The sequence below is a fragment of the Schistocerca cancellata genome, chromosome 11 (genome assembly GCF_023864275.1).
Source record: "Schistocerca cancellata isolate TAMUIC-IGC-003103 chromosome 11, iqSchCanc2.1, whole genome shotgun sequence".
Classification (NCBI taxonomy): domain Eukaryota; kingdom Metazoa; phylum Arthropoda; class Insecta; order Orthoptera; family Acrididae; genus Schistocerca; species Schistocerca cancellata.
The window spans coordinates 50,122,526-50,146,361 of NC_064636.1; the positions used below are offsets into that span (position 1 = coordinate 50,122,526).

The 23,836-nt window shown below is 40.7% G+C and overlaps 1 protein-coding gene and 1 pseudogene across 1 annotated transcript in view; one reads left to right on the top strand and one right to left on the bottom strand.

Annotated features, from left to right (window-relative positions):
• LOC126108799 (uncharacterized) overlaps nucleotides 1–23,836 on the top strand; it is a 235,245-nt gene that overhangs the window by 88,787 nt on the left and 122,622 nt on the right. The gene's annotated exons all lie outside the window — the stretch shown is intronic.
• LOC126109074 (5S ribosomal RNA) lies at nucleotides 8,373–8,489 on the bottom strand (annotated as a pseudogene).

A 23,836-nucleotide genomic window follows, 5' to 3' on the forward strand; every position in this document is an offset into this window, starting at 1 on the left:
CAATATGATGTGAAACAAATGTGTACGGATTATATTAGGGATGGCGAATGGCTGACATTGGTATATTGGAGAATTCTAGGAAAGTGTGATTCATCTGTAAATAAGACCACCTATAGGATGCTCGTGCAACCTATAGTTGAGTTCTGTTCAAGTGTTTGGGATTCATACCAGTTTGGATTAAAGGAAGACATCAAAACAATTCAGAGACGGGCTGCCACATTTTTTACTGGTAGGGTTGAGCAACATGCAAGTGTTATGGACACACTTTGGGAGCTCAAATGGAAATCCCAGGAGGAAAGGCAACATTCTTTTTGAGGAACACTATTGAGAAAGTTTCGAGAATTGGAATTTGAAGGTGACTGCAGAATCATTCTACTGCCTCTAACATACGTTGCACGTTAGGGCCAGGAAGATAAGATACGAGAAATTATGGCTCATACGGAGGCATATAGATAGTCATTTTTCCCCTCAGTCTTGAAACAGGGAAGCAGAGTAACCCCCGCCATGTATCTTATGTTGGACTGCGGAGTATCTATGTAGTTGTAGCTTGGGTCACAACTTTGTGTTAAGGAGACCTCACCCAATTATAGGTCAGGCTGTGATTTTCTCAATGTGTGAGTCATACATTGCTAAAAAAACTGGACTGATTTCACATGATAACAATGTACGGATTCCTTGCTATTTGCCCCTTGATTAGTGCTGCCTTCTGTTGTCAGTTTATAGAATTATTTCGAAAGATTTCAGTTTCAAGAATTATTTCATAAGAAACGTAAGCGAACATAACAGCTGCTGTCGCAAATGGCAATCTCTATCTCATTCAGAGAATGATAGAATTCCTTGGCAAGAATTCATTGTACCAAGGCAGGGATTTGAACCTGGACCTCCCACTTGCAAGATAGATGTGTTAATCATATACGCCACCTTGACACAGTGGTCAGTGAGAACTGCACATACTACTGAAGGATACCTCCCTCCTCAGTCCAAATTCCCATTTGCTGCACACTACCAAAGCAGCGTCCCCTAGCCCTTTTTACATGTCTTGCTTCTCGCATAATGTGAAGTCCTGCACAGTGTTGGGTGAAGAGTGATCTGCACTGAGTGATCAAATCAGAATTTGGATTAAGGGGGGAAGCATGCTTGGATAGTCTGCGCAGTTGTGTCTAACCACGGCACCAAGTGGCATAGATGGTTAACGCATCTGCCTAGTAAGCAGAAGACCCGGGTTCGAATCCCAGCCTTGGTTCAAATTTTCATTACCTGAATGTGGTAGAGATCAGAAATTATGGACATATACATCACTTCTGTTGAGTGAGCAGGAAGGTTTGAAAGTTCAAAAGGAACAAATTGCTCAAAAACTCATCTTGTATGTTTTTTCTTGGGAGGATACTTACACTTTCTGTTATCATTATTTTAAAATTTGTAATATATCAAAGAAATAAAGTAAATAAGAAAAATAAATCTTTTAGCACGTATTGCGCTTGAAGATACATCAGTCATATATGTAACTCTTTAAGTAACAGCATAAATGGCCAGATTCATATGGTCTGTCCAAAATTACTTTAGGATTGACAGTTTGGCAAGAGCATGCAGAAATGCAGGATAGAGTTGCCACCCACGTAATCCTACATTCCATCCAGCTCGCACAAATAGGCAAACTATTCACTTTATAAATATAGACACTGTGTCAATGTATTCTGGAAGAGTTACACTATGTTTTGATTTTTGTTTTATCTGTGTAACAACAAATTATTAGAAGATATACGGATGGTTTCCAAAAATGCATTTTCACACAACATTACCAAATTTTCGACGTGCGAGAAACCTTTTTGTTATTGAAGTTATGTGAATGAAATCTTAAAAATGGTTCAGATGGCTCTGAGCACTATAGGACTTAACAGCTAAGGTCATCAGTCCCCTAGAACTTAGAACTACTTAAACCTAACGAACCTAAGGACATCACACACATCCATGCCCGAGGCAGGATTTGAACCTGCAACCGTAGCGGTCGCGCAGTTCCAGATTGAAGCACCTAGAACTGCTCGGCCACACCGGCCGGCAATGAAATCTTAAGACTACATCATATTTTCATATTTTTGAAACCAAAACTCTGTGAGAGGTCCCTAATGCAAGATAATTTGAGTGAAATATGACACATAATGGTTCACTCGTGTGTCAACTACTAATCAGGTGCCTGTACAATTTTGACACGAGACACAGACCGCCATAACACTACAAAAAATAAGATCAAGTGTGTTTATCATAGTGGGAAAATGTACTTTAAATAGGCCAGCCTCTCTTGTTTATAAAGAACAAAAGTGATGTAAATAATAGAGCCTTTTTATTACAGCAGTTATATTGTAAACGTAATATTTGTTTTGTGTGATACAGATAGGATTCCTGAGATGACCTTCCTTCGAATTAGGTGCTACTAAGGCTCTCTTATTAAAATGTCGAAACTTACAACAATATAATTTTCTTATGTAGGTACTTATAGGTGTTAACTTCAAACATGCAGCTGAATCCAGCTGTGCTCCATTTCTACAGAAAAAGTCCACTTACATCATTCTCATTTCTATGAAGTGTCAGTATCATTGTCACTAGCACCGTTCTCATTTAATGAAATTATTATCTCCTCCACTGAATTTTCCAAAAGAGCTTCATGCTCCCATGTTCTTTCCATGATGTTCTGTGTGTTTGACAGCTTTCATTCAGTCTTCAGACATGACCTTCCTGACAGTTTCTCTTGTGATTATTTCGACTGCAGAGGGTAAATTTGTTGTTATTCCTTGCAACATAACCTGTAATTTGAGCCCACATACATCGACGTTATGATGCTGAAGCCTATCAATAATTTCCTCCTTTCAGTTTGCCATGGTACATGCATCATCAACAACAAATGAATGGCAAAGAGCATTACCTAGAACAAATGTTGTCGGTTTTTCAAGATTTGATATTAGTGAATCTTTGAACCATGTTGTAAATGTAATGTGGTTCATTTTTTAATGATAATCTCATTTTCTTTTGCTTTGAAAAGTAGGAGACTGGCAGAAAACCTTACAAGGTATCTTCATGAAGAAGAATAAGCTTGCCCCCTTGCCTAAAGCCATTGCCATTGTTCCTTTAGCTGTGTCATTATGAACAGTCCTGCTTGTCAGTTTGACCAGTATTGACCTATTTTTGTCAAGCCACACCACTTTGTTGATATTTATGCTATGGGTGTCTCTTAAAAGTTGGCATTGCCATGCAACTATATCTTCCATCTCCATCAACAGCCTATGGCCACAGAAATGTCCATAGTGAAAGCCTAGGTTGTGTAAAAAGAATCAGGACTTTTTTAAGGTCACACATACTTGTCCAAAGAGTTGGACATTCCTTCCTGTGATAATAATAAAAAACATGATGAGATTGCTTCCTCTGTAAATGAATTGATACTGGTATTCTGCTTATCCATAAGACATATTTTCCCAGGGGTGTTAAGTTATGAGTTCTGTCAATTAATTTGTTAATGGAGAGCAGTGGACCACCATTCAGTTTTTTATTCTCAAGGTATGCATGTAACATGCAAACCATTTCTCCCGACTGTGCTCGTATGGCAATCCCCTGGCCAAAAGAGCAACATCAATGATGAACTTCCTCCTGGCATCCTTGAGTACCACACAATGAATAACAGTAACAACAAGTAACGGTAACAACCAGGGCCATTTTTAGCACAAGGCAAGACTAGGCAGTCACCTGGGGTGGCAAAATTTTAGAGGTCAGGAAAGGCAGTAAAAATTAATTTCAAATCAGACAGCGAAAAGATTGAGCAAATGAGGAGAAAAATGAAAAATAGGAAAAATTAAACCACCTAATTCTTTTCAAGAGCATATGGAACAGTTATGAAGTAAGTCTTCACTTACTTTGGTGAAAGTAAACACATTACCTCTACCTACCTCAAAACTAAAGCAGTTGCTACTGTGCCACAGGGGCTGCTAATAAAAGTTATAAAGTTCTCAATAGGAAATACAAACAATACACCATTTATCTGTTTAACTGCAGAAAGTTGATGCTGAAAAAGCTGAGATTTATTAGTCATTCTAAAAATATTTCAGTTAAAACACAAATGAAATAACACCACAATTACCAGATGACCTAGTTAGAAGCTTCAGCATGTTTCCCATCAGTATAACATGATTTCTAAATTCAAGAACAAATTTATTCACACCAGAAAATAGTTTCACATCTTTTTTAGTCCACTTTCTTGCAGTTAAATAAAATAAATAATTGATTCAAAATTTGGTTGCACTGGTGTATTCAGTTGAGTTCTAGGTTAAAATGTTTCGCACAGTCTTCCTATTTTGGTTATTTTGGGAAATTTCAAAACCCGAGGACAAAAAATGAGAAACAGAGGACATTTGTTGTTCTCAATCAGTTTTAAAGGTATTGAGGACTGTCTCCAGAAAATGAGGACACCTGATCACTTTAGTTTAATAATGAAAAGTATAATAGGAGATTTGCATTGTTGTGCCATTGGCTGTTGGTGGTGGTTGTGAGGGGGCATATTGGGGAGACTGTTGGTAGGAAAAAAGAGGGGGATATCATTTTTCAATTCTTGCCTAGGGTGGCAAAACACTTATCAATGGCCTTGGTGACAACAAATAACAGTAATAAAAAATTAAAGAGTAACTCCTACAACCATAAAAATGGGCACAATGATTAGACAGGACGGCAAGCTGACTGCAACTGAAGCTCACTGCAATCAGGAACTATTGTGATGGTCGGGTGAAGATTTGGCAACTTTGGGGGTTTGATGCGGCTGCAGGTTGCATGATATTGGTGGAATGTGGCCTTTACCTGTCGTGTGGGCTCTCTTGCCCACCTCGTCCGTCCTTGGTGCAAATCTTGAAATTGTTTTGGACAGACAATAGGCCCCATATTCTTCTCAGAACAAAATGGATTTACATCAGGTTGTTCATGCACAGACAATGTGTTTGTAATTAAAAACATCATGGAAAAACACAGATAATTTAACACACAAACTCTTATTGCCTTTATCAACCTTGAGAAGGGTTGTGATTGTGTTAACCATTATAGCCTAAGGAAGATTACATCTGAATGTGGATATCCTTATCATGTAATAGAGAAATAGTGAAAAGTCTTCACAAAACTACACGCATTGTAATAGACACAGGTAGGATTTGATCAGAAGAAAAAAATATTAACCAAGATTTTAGACAAGGGTATGGACTATCATCACCTACCCTTTTTATTAATTACATTGACTGCTTTCTTGGCAAATGGAAACAAAGTAATTAAGATAATAAATGAGAAATACCTGAATGTACTTAAGTTTGCTGATGGCATAGTTATTATTCAGAAGAATGAAGATTACCTCCAAAGATCAGTGTACAACCTGAATGAAATTTGCAAGAAGTACAACTTTAAAACTTCTAACAACAAAATAAAAATAATGACATTCTGAGGAAAATATCCTGTCAGATAAAAAATTGCTTTGGATAACTCATTTTTAGAAAAAGTGCCTCAAATCCCTTATTTAGCCTGTGCTATAAGTTTGGATTTGGCTCTGATTTTGAAAGAAAATACACAAATTCCAAGCTGTGTGTGGTACCATCATACCATCTTGAAATTCTGTCAGGTAATGGCAGTTACTGGGTTAACCTATAGAAACAAAAGCCGGCTTACCAAAGAAAAAAATTGAAACAGCAGATGAGGTTCCTAAGAAAGACAAAGGACCACACAAGAAGAGATATGATTAGAAACAAAAATATTAGAACAGAATTAAATATTTTCAGCATGAATAAAAAAATCCAAAAATATCATGAAGACTGGTGACAACACCTGATGAGAATGCCCGTCACAGAATTACATAGAAGATCTGAACTATAAGCTAAATGGGAAAAAGAGATATTGGAAGACCTCGAAAAAGATGGGAATGATTTTGTTTGTGAGTTCGGAATGGGTGACAGCGTAATCCTTGATAGGAGGATGATGATGATGATGACGATGGTGATGTAGCTTATCAATGGTTTCCTTAAATCAGTTAAGGTAAATGCTGGGATGGTTCCCTTAAAAAGGGCCCAGCAGGTTCCTTCCTGCACACATACCCTAAATGAGCAATAGCTGCTTCACTAACAACTTCATTGATAAATGAAAAGCAGTGATCATGTAGTGCTAGGTACAGGAAGCTGGTTTAAATGTGAAATTGATAGCAGTGGGATAGCAGTATTCCTCATTAAGTGTATATCAAAGAGATAGGCAAATGGGAAATGGTGGTGGTGTGTTCGTCACAGTAGATGAGAAACTCATAGCCATCGAGATAGAAACTGAAGCTGAATGTGAGGTTGATTGGGCAAGACTCAGTATCAAAAGTGCATGTAAAAAGATAATTGGAACCGTCTATTGCCCACCAGATGCATCTCCTGATGTAATTCAAAATTTCAAAGAAAAGCTCAGTTTACTTGTACTCAGTTTATTTGTATGTAATTTTCTGTCATACTGCAATCATTGGTGGAGGCTTGAATCATCCAACAAACAACTGGGGAAATTAGTTATTTTAGTGGTGTGCATGATAAGACATCCTGTGAAACATTACTAAATGCCTTTTCTGAAAACTACGTAAAACAGATAGTTTGGAACCCTACTTATGATGGAAATGTATTGGATCTAATGGCAAGAAATAGACCTGACCTCTTTGAGGATGTCCACATTGAAACTGGTACTAGTGATCATGACAATGATTGGGAAAGAGCACAGGTAGTCCCAGTCTTCAAGAAGGGTCGTCGAGCAGATGTGCAAAACTATAGACCTATATCTCTGACGTCGATCTGTTGTAGAATTTTAGAACATGTTTTCTGCTCGAGTATCATGTCGTTTTTGGAAACCCAAAATCTACTATGTAGGAGTCAACATGGATTCCGGAAACAGCGATCGTGTGAGACCCAACTCGCTTTATTTGTTCATGAGACCCACAAAATATTAGATACAGGCTCTCAGGTAGATGCCATTTTCCTTGACTTCCGGAAGGCGTTCGATACACTTCTGCGGTGTCGCCTGATAAACAAAGTAAGAGCCTACAGAATATCAGACCAGCTGTGTGGCTGGACTGAAGAGTTTTTAGCAAATAGAACACAGCATGTTGTTCTCAATGGAGTGACGTCTACAGATGTTAAAGTAACCTCTGGCGTGCCACAGGGGAGTGTTATGGGACCATTGCTTTTCACAATATATATAAATGACCTAGTAGATAGTGTCGGAAGTTCCGTGCGGCTTTTCGCGGATGATGCTGTAGTATACAGAGAAGTTGCAGCATTAGAAAATTGTAGCAAAATGCAGGAAGATCTGCAGCGGACAGGCACTTGGTGCAGGGAGTGGCAACTGACCCTTAACATAGACAAATGTAATGTATTGCGAATACATAGAAAGAAGGATCCTTTATTGTATGATTATATGATAGCGGAACAAATACTGGTAGCAGTTACTTCTGTAAAATATCTGGGAGTATGCGTGCGGAACAATCTGAAGTGGAATGATCATATAAAATTAATTGTTGGTAAGGCGGGTACCAGGTTGAGATTCATTGCGAGAGTCCTTAGAAAATGTAGTCCATCAACAAAGGAGGTGGCTTACAAAACACTCGTTCGACCTATACTTGAGTATTGCTCATCAGTGTGGGATCCGTACCAGATCGGGTTGACGGAGGAGATAGAGAAGATCGAAAGAAGAGCGGCGCGTTTAGTCACAGGGTTATTTGGTAACCGTGATAGCGTTACAGAGATGTTTAACAAACTCAAGTGGCAGACTCTGCAAGAGAGGCGCTCTGCATCGCGGTGTAGCTTGCTCGCCAGGTTTCGAGAGGGTGCATTTCTGGATGAGGTATCGAATATATTGCTTCCCCCTACTTGTACCTCCCGAGGAGGTCACGAATGTAAAATTAGAGATATTAGAGCGTGCACGGAGGCTTTCAGACAGTCGTTCTTCCCGCGAACCATACGCGACTGGAACAGGAAAGGGAGGTAATGACAGTGGCACGTAAAGTGCCCTCCGCCACGCACCGTTGGGTGGCTTGCGGAGTATAAATGTAGATGTAGATGTAGACATGGTTGTGACAACAATGATTAACAAAGGGCAAAGGACAACTAAAACAAATAGAAAGATATAGACATTAAGTGAGCACTCCATCTTCAGGCCACAAGTGGCCCATCTGGACCATCCGACTGCCGTGTTATCCTCAGCTGAGGAACGCGGAGAGGAGTGGCGTGTGGTCAGCACACCACTCTCCCAGTCATTACGATGATTTTCTTTGACCGGAGCCGCTACTATCAAGTCGAGTAGCTCCTCAATTGGCATCACGAGGCTGAGTGCACCCCGAAAAATGGCAACAACACATGGTGCCCAGATGGTCACCCATCCAAGTGCCGGCCATGCCCGACAGCGGTTAACTTCGGTGACCTGACGGGAACCGGTGTATCCACTGCGGCAAGGCCATTGCCTAGACATTAAGTAAACTAGATGAAAAGTCAACAGTGTTGTATCTCAGCAAAGAACTTGAAACTTCCAGCACACAGCAAGACCATCTAGAGCAGGGGCGGGCAAACTTTGCACGCGGCCCATGAGCACACAGCGCTGCACGTGTGCTGCTCGCGTGCAAGCGTCGAATGGGGCTGTGGTGACAGCTGGCAGGGCGCGGCAGTGTAGTGCCAGGCTAAGCCTTGGACGTTGAAATGAAGCGACCACTACGTAGTGAACGTTGTATTTCAAGAACGGAAAATGCAGAGTGAATCAAGGAAACGGAGAAGTGGAGATTTGCTATCTTTTAAAAAGGAATTGCTATGTTTTAAAAAGGAATGGGAGAATCATTTTTTTTTGTGCAAAAACGTGAAAATTCGAAATGACAGTATTCTCGCTGGTCAGCGGAAGTTTAATATTGAACGCCATTATAATAAATTTCAATATGTTCCCGTACTTAGTGCAATAAAAGAGGAAATTCTCAAGTGATTTGCGGATATATCATACTTATCCCAAGGTTTTGAATAGTTCTCGAGACATTTTGCTGCTTCTGTAGATGATATTCATCCCAGTTTGCAAATGGAATTAACAGATCTACACTGTAGATTCTACAGCGTAATTCTCGTATGAGAGACAAGTTCCTTTTGGCAAGGCGTGTAATAGATTTTTATCACAAGTTTCCACAGCAAGAGTTTCCTCGTCTCCATCGTGAAGCCGCGAAGATAATATATTTGCCTCGATATACGTTTGCGAGAGATTTTTTTCTGTTACGAAAATTAATAAGTCTCGGTTAAGAGTAAACATCAGTAATGAAAATTTACGTAACTGTTTGCGTTTGTCTGTATGTAGAAATTTTGTTCCAGACATTAAACGTATTGTAAACTCCACCTGTGATAATTAAATAAAACGTATCGTAGGTAATAGGTACTCTTTCAAACCATGATTTCTTTCAAGCGCTCGTACTTACCTTATTCCCTCATTCAATAAAGCAGGCCAGGAAACAAAACGCATTACAGAGGAAGAAGCGGAGAGACAGTAAGGGAGGGGGGGGGGGGGGGGAGGAGAGAGAAGCGGGTGGCCAACTTGCCCCTGTGTGCACGCAGAACACCTGTTAACTGCACACATGCATGTGCACCGCACACGTGCAGAATTCCTGCCCGCCCCTGATCTAGAGGAACAATGGCTCTAGTTGAAAAGAATGATTGACCATGAACTGGATAGGTATGTGGTCAGTCAAACAGTTCATCATAAAAGGGGCCCTCTGTAGTATACAATCACTCAAAGAAACTTCTGAAGAAACAGAAATTACAGCATAATAGCTGTAAAACAAAGCATAGGGCTATAGATAGATAGATGTTGAATGAAATGTGTTTGGCTGTCGAGGGAGCAATGTGGGATGCCTTCAATGACTACCATAGTGGAATATTTTCAAATGATCTTTCACAGAACCCAAAGAAATTATGGTTGTATGTAAAGGCTGTTAGTGGCACCAGAGTTTGTGTCCAGTCCCTAGCGAATGAGACAGGAACTGAAACTGACGGTAGCAGAGCAGAAGCTAAAATGCTTGACTCCTTTTTTAGACATTCCTTTACAAAGGCAAACCCAGGAGAAGTGCCCCAGTTTAATCCCCATGCCACTGAAAAGACGAATGAAATAAATATTACTGTCAGTGGTGTTGAGAAACAGCTGAAATAGTTAAAACTGAACAAAGCTCCAGGCTCCAGTGGAATCCTTGTCAGATCCCATACTGAATTTTTGGCTGAGTTAGCCCCTCTTCTAGCTATAATCTGTTGTAGATCCCTCAAACAAATAACTGTACCCAGTTCATGGGAAAAGGCACAGGTCACACTTACAGGAAGGGTAGTAGAACTGATCCACAAAACTACTGTCCAATATTGTTAACATTGATTTGTTGTAGAATCCTAGATATCCAGAATGAGATTTTCACTCTGCAGTGGAGGGTGCGCTGATATGCAACTTCCTGGCAGATTAAAACTGTGTGCCTGACCGAGACACGAACCCGGGACCTTTGCCTTTCATGGGCAAGTGCTCTACCATCTGAGCTACCGAAGCACGACTCACGCCCGGTACTCACAGCTTTACTTCTGCCAATATCCGTCTCCTACCTTCCAAACTTTACAGAAGCTCTCCTGCGAACCTTGCAGAAGTAGCACTACTGAAAGAAAGGATACTGCGGAGACATGGCTTAGCCACAGCCTGGGGGATGTTTCCAGAATGAGACTTTCACTCTGCAGTGGAGTGTGCGCTGATATGAAACTTCCTGCTAGATTAAAACTGTGTGCCCGACCGAGACATGAACTCGGGACCTTTGCGTTTCGCGGGCAAGTGCTCTACCATCTGAGCTACCGAAGCACGACTCACGCCCGGTACTCACAGCTCGGTCGGGCACACAGTTTTAATCTGCCAGGAAGTTTCAATCCTAGATATATTCTGAGCTCGAGCACAATGAGGTATCTTGAACAGAATGACCTCCTCCATACCATGCGGCATGGATTCCTAATACATCGATCATGTGAGACCCAACTCATACTTTTCTCACACGATTGGATCAAGGCAGTCAGGTAGATGCAGTTTTTCTTGATTTCTGAAAAGTGTTTGACTCAGTAACACCCCTGTGCTTTCATCACAAGTATGATCATAAGAGGTATCGAGTGAAATTTGTGACAGGATTGAAGACTGTGGTATCTGGGATGGAGAGTCATCGTCAGACACAGAAGTAACTTTGGTTGTGCTCCAGGGAAGTGTGTCAGGACCCTTGCTGTTGACGATGGGTATTAATGACCTTGCAGACAATATTAGTCATAACATCAGGCTTTTTGCAGATGATGCAGTTTTCTATAATGAAGTACTATTTGAAAGAAGCTGCATAAATATTCAGTTACATCTTGATAAAATTTCAGAATGGTGGAAACATTTGCAGCTTACTTTAAATGTTTAGAAATGTGAAATTGTGCACTCCACAAAACACTGTGACTATAATATCAATGAGACACTGTTGGAATCAGCCACTTCTTACAAATACCCAGGTGTGGCACTTCATAAGGATGTGAAATGGAATTATCACTTACGCTCAGTGGTGAGTAAAGCATTTGGTAGACTTTGGTTTATTGATAGAATACAGGGGAAGTGCACTAAGTCTACTAAGGAGATTTCTAACAAATCGCTCATGTGACCAGTTCTAGAATATTGCTCAAGTGTGTTGGACCTATACCAAATAGGACTAAAGTGCGCATCATTTACAACGGCGACCGAATTTAGGTTCGTTCTATACATCTGGCATCACAAAACACAGTCAGCCAATGAACAGAGAACGACGTTGCCAGAGCTCGACTGCAGTGCAGAGCACGGACGAGTGTCTTCAGTTTTAGAAACGTTCAGTCATAAATAAAGTAATTGAACAAAAGCAGTGTCTTGATAGCAGACTTTCTGTTTGGAAAAACCATTCTTTATACTAATTGCTTCATATTCTATTAATTAATCAAACCAAACAAGCTATAAGCCTCCTAATTCAGGCGATAACAAGGAAAGGTGTTTGTATCATTCTCACAAACCGCTTTTTCGCAATAAAGAACAGCAGTAATTGTTTATTTCCTGTTGTACTTCAACGAAACGTGAATAATTCATAGTCACACCAACAATGTTTGTCAGTATTTTGCGTGATATTTTAGGGTCCTCCAGGAACTCTGTTTAACGACTAGCTGTGTTAGCATAATGGGTACGATGTTTGGCTGCCACGCATAAGGTTCCGAGTTCAAACCTCGATTGGCGCTTAATATTTTCTTTATTTATTTCTTTCTTACTTCATGAACTTTATTCGTTTGAATGTAATTTTTTGAAATTTCTAGTGCTTTATCTCTTCATTATAATCATAATAAGTTTTCGGTTTTTCTAATTTTCTCCTCCAATATTTCTTTTCGCAGTAATTAAAAACAATGAAAAGGCACACATACAATATTCATGTTATCTGTTTTGTTTGTATACCTTCTCTTCCGCAGTCACTGTTTTACTATTCATATTGAGACATATTCTTTTGCAACAGTATTAAAAGTATTATTTAGAGCAGAATTTCGGCTCGTACGTTGCCGAGCTACTTGATTGTCTGATTCTTTGCTTCGCTGCTTTGGCGACATCATATTCAATGTTTTCGTCGACTGATCTATGTTTTGGCAAGTATTTGCTGTCCGTTGTGACAAACACAAATTGTTTGCGCACTGCGCCTCACTGACAATATATTTTAGTTTCTATGTTTTGTTATGTCCACAATTCAGTTTTGTGTACTTTGCCAACTTTGTTTTAATCAGAACGTTTTAGAAAAAAGCAAAATGGCTCTGATATAAATAAATCTTTTATTACAGTCACGAAACATGGGATATTTCTCAATATTACATTCGACACCTATCTGGTACTTAATTTAAATGAGATATTGTTATATAGTAAGTTTTATATGAAATTTAGGGATCTTGTCCACATTTCATTCTCAACAGTGTGACAACTAAAATCAACCATACAGAAAGTACACCTCTGCAAACTCTTCAAAATTTCACGCAATGGTTTACTACACTTAAAGCTGCACAATAACTGCATTGAACATCGATACAAAATTAAGTCATTTATGGGGGGGAAGGAATCAGTCAAGAAGAAGGATAAAAATCAAATTTTTGTGCCAAATAGTTTTTGTGAAATCGAATAATAAGTGTGTCTGAGCAGTCAGAACACCATGTGTCTGCACAGGCGAGCAGTGCAGTGATGACAAAATCGCGCACAGCGCGGAATGCGGGGAGCACTCTGTAGCAGCGAAAGGGTTAATGCGGCCATGGTGGCTTTACTTCATAAACTGCGTGCTCCCCCCAAACGTAAGTTTGCGAACTATACTATACTATGGCACTGTTTCTCTTGGCGCGTGCGTCGTTTGCAACTGGGAATGCAGCAATCTCCTGCATCTGGGCGAGCATGCGCAAGCCGCCAAGATAAAAGAATTGAACTATAACAGGGGATATTGAACGTATACAGAGAAAGGCAGCAGGAATGGTCATAGGTTCATTTCATCTGTGGGAGAGTGTCAAAGAGATAGTGAAGAAACTGAACTGAAAGACTCTTGAAGATAGACGTAAACTAACCTGAGACAGCCTTCTAACAAAGTTTCAGGAACTGGTTTTAAATGATGACTCTAGGAATATACTGCAACCCCCTATATAATTGCCACATACGGATTGTGAGGGTAAGATTAGAATAATTACAGCATGCACAGAGGCATTAAATCAGTTATTCTTCCCATGCTCTGTACATGAATGGAAGAGGAAGAAACCCTAATAACTGGTAAAGTGGGACATACCCTCTGCCTTGCATTTCACAGTGATTTGTAGAGTATAGATGTAGCTGTAGATGTTAAGCAAACTCATCCCTTTTCCTTCTGCAGGTTCTTTGTGAAGATACCAGTGCGCCACTGGGAAGGCGTGGAGCAGCCAAAACTGATGGAGGCGTGGCGGAAGTTGGGGATGCTCTGAGCTGTCATTGCTGTATAATACATTTCCATTCAGTCGTGTACATGAATTCATAAATACATCATTTACAAAAATAGTAAAGAATCCAAAATAAATAAATAAATATTATTCTGCTTTACTGTATTTATAATTCCTGATTCCTGATCTGAAGATTGTTGTACGTGGCCCTGTCAGTGTGTCATCATTATGTTATATGCCCTCTTGTCCAAATTAACTGAAGCCTTCAGTGCCATTTTTCCAACTGTCAACTTTTGACCTAACATAGGTCAAGAGGTATGCTACAAATCAGTGTCACCACAACCTACATTAAAAAAAAATTGTCATTCCCTTCCATTTTCCACATGTACCACATTACACAGCACATCATCATTAGGTCATGTGGAGGCGCTGACATCTGGGATCAGTAGGTCTAAGACTTTTGACGCTGCACCGCACAAGGGGCTTGTAGTGAAATTGCATGCATAAGGAATATTGTCTCAATTGTGAGACTGGATTCGTGATTTCCTGTCAGAGAGGTCACAGTTCGTAGTAACTGACGGAAAGTCACTGAGTGAAACGTTGATTTCTGGCATTCCCCAATGAAGTGTTATGGGCCTTCTGCTATTTTTGATCAATCCTCTTATGTTGTTGTTGTTGTCCACCCCCCCCCCCTTTTTTTTTTTGAGAACGTAACCCTTTTTTTACCAATTGTGGCTTTTATGAAATTGTAAATGCTGACTGCACATGGATCATCAAAGATGTATTTCAATAAATAACAGGTTTATTTACAATGCAGAACTCGCCATTTTATTGACTTTTTATGAATATCCACCCAATATGCTAAATGCATATATGGCAATGAGACTGTGCGCTGGAACCCTATGATCAAATTTGTCCAAAATCTTACTGATTACCTTACATCAAAGCTTTTTAGCTATTTTACCTCCTCACAGGGTGTGCCTTAGACCAATATCAGATGGTGAAAGTGAGGTTATGGGTTATGAGACACCATCTGTGATACAGAAAGTCAGAATACAGTATCAGAACTAAGGAACTAGCAATGATAAACTTTATTAATGACAAAAGCAAAACTCATATCGGATGTTCTCAATGAAGGCCGCATGTTAAAGCCTCCACACAGCTGGAAATTGAAGTAATGTCGTCATCTGTTTGGTCAAACATACAAATGTGCCAAACAATATTTAGGAGACAATACGTACCACCTTCCACGTTACCCTCTGCTGCCACCTCCCCCTTTCCAGGTGCAAAATAATGTTGTGAAAAGTATATTCTTCTCCAGACTGCCTCTTTCACCATTGAAAAAACTAAAATTGTTTAACCTATTTATGCTTTTCGTTGATGCATAATGTAAGCTCTATATTTGTCCAGCCACATATTGCAAAATCTAAATTATCTTTCAACCTGAAGTTTGCATTGTTTTATTTTTTGATTTCACACTTGTCGGTGATATGTCAAAGTCTTTCTGTAACCTTCACAGTGTGTCATAAAACAAAGCAAACAATACAGTAAAATTTAAGGAGGCAGAAAAATGAGTGAGTGTAGGAAGATTAGGTAAATATGAAATGTTAGCAAGCAATGCCGCCTCCCCATACAGTGTCAACACTTTCTTCCTGAGAACACTTGCCTTGTTTCCTTCCATTTTGTCCCATTCCATTCTGTTGAGGGGTTAGTTTTAATCATGAGTACAAGATTAGTATAAATGACTGAAGCAGTTTCATATATTTGCTTTAGCTATCTCATTTGACATATTGTCACAGGGCTTGGCAAACACTTAGAAAAACTCAGGAGCCCTTACTGATTCTGAAGATATCAAGTTCTTCCCATTTTTGGTGCAGAAAGTTTTTATAGATTTGTGATGCGCACTTACAGTTCTGGTAGGTTTGTCGGTAAAGCATGCGTAAACACCAAGTCTTTCACATAACCCCACACAAAAAGAATATCATGGGTTATGTGGGGAGAGGTGGAGGCTCTGACATGATTTGCTGCTCATCAACCCCACCATGACCCGTCCATCGGTTTCTCAAAAGGGATGGAGCACCATTCTGCTGGTAGATGAAGTTCACACTAAAGTGACCGTACACTATAAACTGTCAGAATACACAAAATACATTAACTTTTGGTGAATCTCAAATGTCTTGCACGATAGCGTATGGATCCTCTGTCCCCGAGCTTTAAGGATTGTGCTGCTCCACTGTACCTTTCACAAAAAACACTGCTTCATCACTAAATATGAGTTTTTCACAAAACCCATCCTCTTCCATAAGCTGTTGAAACTGTGCCAAAACTTTGAAACATCTGACTTTGTTATTGGGAGTCAGGACTTGAGCAATTGCAAGCAGTGAGGCTTCAGCTTCAGTAATTTCCTTAAAATCTTCCAAACAGTTGGCTGTGGTATTTTCAGCACTCTGCATATTCTGTTCTTTGACTTTTGGCCTACATGTGGAACTTGCCAACACAAGGTGAACCATTATTCACTCACTGCAGGCTGACCAATCAATTTCTCTTGCAGGGGCATCCAGAAGCTTTAAACTGTGCATATCATTGTCAAATGGAGTTGGTAGCCGGTAGGCCTCTGTCAAACTCTGTTCTGGAGTGTTGTCACACTGTTACGTCAGACTGATGTAAATGCGTTTCTAACACAACATACACTTTCTCAGTACCTGTTGCCATCTTGCCTAACTGCTCACTGCTTTGCTCTCATGGCAGAAATGTGAAGTGGTTGCAACAATACAAAAGTTTTGTGTTTTCATACATGAGTGCTGAGTTTTGTGAACAATATGTCAATTAATGTACACTACTGGCCATTAAAATTGCTACACCAAGAAGAAATGCAGATGATAAACGGGTATTCATTGGACAAATATATTATACTAGAACTGACATGTGATTACATTTTCACGCAATTTGGGTGCATAGATCCTGAGAAATCAGTACCCAGAATGACCATCTCTGGCCATAATAACGGCCTTGATATGTCTGGGTATTGAGTCAAACAGAGCTTGGATGGCATGTACAGGCACAGCTGCCCATGCAGCTGCAACACGATACCACAGTTCATCAAGAGTAGTGACTGGCATATTGTGACAAGCCAGTTGCTCGGCCGCCATTGACCAAACGTTTTCAATTGGTGAGAGATCTGGAGAATGTGCTGGCAAGGGAGCAATCAAACATTTTCTGTATCCAGAAAGGCCCATACAGGATCTGCAACATGCAGTCGTGCATTATCCTGCTGAAATGTAGGGTTTCGCAGGGATCAAATGAAGGGTAGACCCACGGATCGTAACACATCTGAAATGTATCGTCCACTGTTCAAAGTGCCATCAATGTGAACAAGAGGTGACCGAGACGTGTAACCAATGGCGCCCCATACCATCATGCCAGGTGATACGCCAGTATGGCAATGAGGAATGTGTACTTCCAATGTGCCTTCATTCGATGTTGCCAAACACAGATGCGACCATCACAATGCTTTAAACAGAACCTGGATTCATCCGAAAAAATGACATTTTGCCATTCGTGCACCCAGGTTCATTGTTGAGTACACAATTGCAGGTGCTCCTGTCTGTGATGCAGTGTCGAGGGTAACTGCAGCCACAGTCTCCGAGCTGATAGTCCATGCTGCTGTAAACATCGTCGAACTGTTCATGCAGATGGTTGTTGACCTGCAAACGTCCCCATCTGTTGAGTCAGGGATCGAGACGTGGCTGCACATTCCGTTACAGCCGTGCGGATAAGATGCGTGTCATCTCGACTGCTAGCAGCACGGCGTTCCGTATTACCCTCCTGAACCCACCGATTCCATATTCTGCTAACAGTCATTGGATTTTGACCAACGCGAGCAGCAATGTCATGATACAATAATTCGCAATCGTGATATTCTACAACCCGACTTTGATAAAAGTCTGAAACGTGATGGTACGCATCTCTCCTCCTCACTTGAGGCATCACAACAACGTTTCACCAGGCAACGCAGGTCAACTGCTGTTTGTGTATGAGAAATCGGTTTGAAACTTTCCTCATGTCAGCACATTGTAGGTGTCGCCACCGGTGCCAACCTTGTGTGAATGCTCTGAAAAGCTAAACATTTGCATATCACAGCACCTTCTTCCTGTCGGTTAAATTTCGCGTCTGTAGCACGTAATCTTCATGGTGTAGCAATTTTATGGCCAGTAGTGTAGTTACAGTGAATTTATGGAATTTCTCTATTTGTTGCTCCCATCAGCCACCACATCTAGTGTCACCATGCCTAGTATCAGCTCAGATTATTTTGTGCTCCTATTTGTGCCAGTATTTTCTGCCCCCTGACTCATACTTGTTCACTGCGTGAACCAGCCCCGCAGACTGACTTCCTACGCACCTTTCCTGCAAGTGCCAAAAAGCCACCCTACCGTCTAATGGAGGACCATCGCCTCGGGTTCCGCACAGAAAGTGTAAGATTCGATACACAGTTGTGGTTTTGATATATGTACCCTTAAAGGTCCCTTTGAAAATGACAGTTGTGATTTCCTTCCCCTATCAGACCCCATGATGCTTCTCTAATGTCCTCATCATTGGCAAGATGTTGAACCCTAATATTTCTTCCTTCTTTTAGTATGTTTATTTGGTAGATATTGTAATTTGGTTTAGCTTTATGTTAAGTCAAGTGTGTGTTATATGGCAGTGTGGAAAGGAACCTGTCCACAGTATGGGCAGGATCACTGAACGCAAGTTAATTCGCCACAAAATGTCATGACAGGTAATAAAAGGCAGTCAAATGAAAACAGAACACTTGTCACACATGTTAAAGACATTTATCCCACTGGCAGATGGGACAATCAGTTCCTGTTTGTAGGACCCAGTGGCTGATGGATGGACAACTGTATCCGTTCTTGCACTTCCTTGTCCAACTGAGATTGATGTCCATGTCTTTCTTTTGGTCACCAAAGATGTGAAAATCATACGGTAAAACATCCTTGCTGAACATAGGTCGAGCAGTGTTTTGCAACCAAACTGGTGAAGCGTAGCCATTGTCTGGATGTCGTGCAACAGGATGCTTTTGTGTGACAGCATTCCTGGGCATTTTGACTTTTATGGCACATGTCACAGTTTATGCAAAGTCCCTTCATAGCGCTGCATATTGATCGTTGTTCCACACTTGGGAAGCTAGATGAGCAGAGAGACACCTGCAGTCAAGGTGAAAGGTCAACACGACCTTACCGGAACTTGTGTGAACATCTTTGGATTTCTTTGGTGAGGGAGATGTGGAATGTTTCCCTTGTTCGCTTTGCTGTTTGCCCTCAGGCTATTGGATAAAATTATCCTGTTATATGATAACACCCACCCCCACACTGCACATTAGATGGAGGCTCCGCTCGAGTGATCTGGTTGGGAAACACTGCAACATCCTCCGTTCAGTCCAGATGTTTCACTGTGTGATTTTGACATCTTTGGAGATCAGAAGAAAGACATGCACAGACATCAGTTTCAGTCGGTTGAGGAAGTGCAAGAATGGATGTGGTTGTGGATCTGTCAGCGACCACATTCTACAAAACAGGAATTGATTGTCTCGTCTCCCAGTGGGATAAATGTCTTAAAGCATGTGGTGATTACCTCTGAAGAACCATTCCGTGGTCGCATTGTGGCAGGTGTTTGGTTTTTAGTCGACTGCCCCTCTGAAATATGCGAGAAGCGAGTACATACACCTGATACGGAAATGTTAAACAGCCCAAATTCTGGTTGATGTGACCTCAGCTTTGATTTATGCAAACCAAATGCGTATTTCAACAGTAAGGTGTTCAATAACACTGATAGATGTAATGTCATGGTTTTGCATCTAGATTTATAAGTGATTGAGGAAATTGAAGAAAACTTGTCACAGTAAAGTTACGCTGCACTGAAGGAAACTCTTGTATATCACTGCACACTGTCACCAGAACAGCAAATACAAAACATCCTTGCAGATGAAAACATGGGCGATAAGTCTTCATCACCGATGCTCAGAACTCTGTGTATTTCAGCAGGCCCCTAACTTCTACCCAAATGGTCTTTACGTGTATTATGGCTTCATAAACTTCCAGCTACCATCTGCGCTGTATTGTGGCACAAACATACATGTCATTGCAAGACTTAGCAAGGAAGTCAGACACCATTGCAAATAGTTTAAGTAATTTTCCCATTTGTGCAAAAATCAGCAACAATCAAGACAAGGAATAGGCAGAGAAGTGGAAGGTGACCCCACTGGTTCTGTAATGCACACAATACTTCTCACCAACAGCATATGTCAACTGAACCAACTATGGAGCAACTAACGGCACAAGTGGCAAAACTAAATGTGCAGGTAGCCACACACCGACAGCAGCAATGAAGTCCTTGTTTGAAAAATAGGGAAACTACCATGCAATAAGACTCACTGGAATGATGATGCTGGTATCATACGAGTTTGGCAGCTCAGCACGTCAGTGCATTCAACCCTACAATTACCCAAATTTCAAAGACGAGCACTAATGTCTATTGGTAACAATGCATATGCCCAGGCTAGAGTGTAGTAAGAAGAAGATATGCAAATGGCAGTCAGTCACACCAGTTGTTTATACAGAACCAGTTATAAGGAGATAAGATTCTTATTGATACAGGTTCAGAAGTCAGTGTCTGTCCAATAGCTGCCAGTGACACACAGATGGCAAAAACCCAAGCCAATGTTTCCAGGATTGTTACATATGGTGAAAAACATTTAGCACTGCACCTGGACACTGTAATGGTACTTGAATTACTTAACCATTATGGTACCTCACCTGAACCTCTCGATACCAGTAACATTCTACTGTATTTCTGTTAACTACTTAACATATTTCTGAGACAACATTCAGATTTGATTTCACTTTTGATACATCGATATGTTTATATTGCAATGATATTATTCTTATGTGTATTCTTTCTTTCATCACTATTATCTTTGATGTACTTGTAACGTCATGTTGGAGGGACGCGTAACGTGGTCAGTTTGTAGAATGTGAACTTTGACAGTGACTGTGAGGAGGATGTTTTCAGGTATGTTTCATATTGTGAGGTGATGTTTTATGTTTGCGTGACATTGCAATGAAGGCAATTAAGGGGAAGTGTAACTTAAATTTGGAGTGCTGATTTTTTTTTTTTTTTTTTTACATCACTATTGTGCTGACTTTGAAGGGTTTGGTCTCCAGGAATGGTTTGTGAGGCGCATCTACATAACTATTGAGTATAGCACGGTAGAACCTAGGCATCTTTGCATTCGGGCTTGGGATCATAACCACCTAGATTTTCAACGATTGAGCCATGATTTTGCGACGAGGCCAGCATGGGAAGCACAAAGGGATGAGTGCCTAGTTTTTTTATTGTTACATGAAATGACTTTAACAACTGTGCTCTGATGACGCCTGCCACATGATATGACTGTTGTTGCCCGAAAGTGCGGTGTTTGGCAGCGTGAGCAGCACCACAATCGTTATTAGATGCTGACCTTTGTTGTGGTAGGGTTGTTAGAACACCCAGCATTGGCTGTTGTGATTGCAGACATGCCCAATCATCACATTACTGGAGTGGAATTTTTGTGTCATTAATGGCTTATGTCTGACCTGGTCAATCACTGATTAGTACCAGTAGCCACAGAATGGATATTTCCTACTGTGCCTTCTGCACTGAGTCAAATGCAGTGTGACATGCCTGTGGCTTGTCGCACAAAAGTGTCTGGTGTCTAAACTTCATCCGCTTGGGAGTATATTGATTCATTTCCACACCTACAACAATGTGGGGTGCCCATGTGTGCCTCACGCAAGAACCACCATGGGAGACATAATGATTTGTGTGCTGTGGCAAAATCATTACCATATTTACTCGAATCTAAGCCGCACTTTTTTTCCAGTTTTTGTAATTCAAAAAACCGCCTGCGGCTTAGAATTGAGTCAAAGTAAGCGGAAGTTCAGAAAAATGTTGGTAGGTCCCACCACAATTAACTTCTGCTGTCGAATATACGTAGCGCTACACAGGCATGCTTTGCTGGCACAAAGATAAATGCTGGCGCCAAAACCTCTACGTCATTAAATAAATTAAAAGAGAAGGTAGAAGAATGTAAACATTGTGCCATATATTCTTTCGCATTTTCTGCTATCTAATTTAAACCCTGTCTGCCTAATAAACTACGAAACTAGAGTGAGACAACAGCAAACAAGAAAGAATATACATATCATGTCGTGTTTATATTCATATTATTCTTATGCTGAATAGTGATTGAGTCAGAAATGAAGTACGACAACTGAATAGATTTTTAAATCTAATTGCTAATGTCCAATTTCTCTGCAATCAGTCTGAAAGCCTGTCCCTGATCTTGTGCCCGCATTTGTCTCACTTTCTCGATCTTCTCTGGGGTTCTGCTTGTTGATGGCCAACCTGAACGTGGCTCATCCTCAGTTGTTTCCTTCCCTTCACAGAATAGTTTAAACCATTCAGAAACACATTTTCTGCTCACGGATTCCCTCCCGTACACCTGCACCAACATTCCGTGTGTCTCCGTTGCAGACTTCCCCAATTTGTAGCAGAACTTGATGTTTCCACATTGCTCCATTGCGCTGTCACACTTCCTCTCACACTGGCTACATTCAACTGGTCGCAGTCTGTTTCCATAGCCAGTCACATGCAGGGCATGCCATGTATCAATTCTCCTCAAGTCTCTGAAGACCCATGCACTTGCACGCACAAGTGCACCAACTTGCCATTCAAATACAACATCATTCAGTGAACTTTTTAGACACATCATGTGAATCCAGTGGGTTTCATTTCTGAAAGAAGGTTGTACTTACTGATGAGAGTTGATTTGGGTCAATTAAGTAAAAAAATGGCTCTGAGCACTATGGGACTCAACTGCTGAGGTCATTAGTCCCCTAGAACTTAGAACCAGTTAAACCTAACTAACCTAAGGACAGCACAAACATCCATGCCCGAGGCAGGATTCGAACCTGCGACCGTAGCGGTCTTGCAGTTCCAGACTGCAGCGCCTTTAACCGCACGGCCACTTCGGCCGGCAATTAAGTAAAATGTGTGAGTAACAGTGTGGAGAAAAAAAAAAAAAAAGAATTGTGAACTTGAAAAGAGAAATATAGCAGCCTCAGTTGAACATGGAGGAGGTTCAGTACTTGTCTGGGACTGCATGAGTGCAAATGGTGTGGGGGATTTGTGTTTTATTGACCACAAGGTTTACATAAACATCCTAAAAGCCAATCTATCTAAAAATCTGGATAATATAGCTCTTTCTGGGGATTACATCTCCACACAAGATAATGATCCAAGAAGCCATACAGCTCTTGATGCAAGACTGTGGCGGAAACTTCCTGACAGATTAAAACTGTGTGCCAGACCGAGACTCGAACTAGGGACCTTTGCCTTTCACCATGGTAGAGCACTTGCTGTGAAAGGCAAAGGTCCTGAGTTCCAGGCTTGGTCTGGCACACAGTTTTAATCTGCCAGGAAGTTTCATATCAGTGCACAGTCCACTGCAGAGTGAAAATCTCATTCTGAAGACTGTGGCTGTTGTATAACAGTCCCTGCTGGTTGCAGACACCACTGCAAACACAAGCATTAATCCAATAGAAAATTTGAGGAATGTACTGGACAAAAATATGAGGAATCATCAGATATCCCATAGAAATGATCTAAAGAATGCTTTAGAGGATGAATGGCATAAAATTACATTGCAAATAACAGAATATCTCCCTTGGTGGGTGAAATCCATGCCAAAGAGACGCAAAAGATAATTAGGAGTAATTGATGCTTACTAAGTACTAACCATAACAGTCTATGTT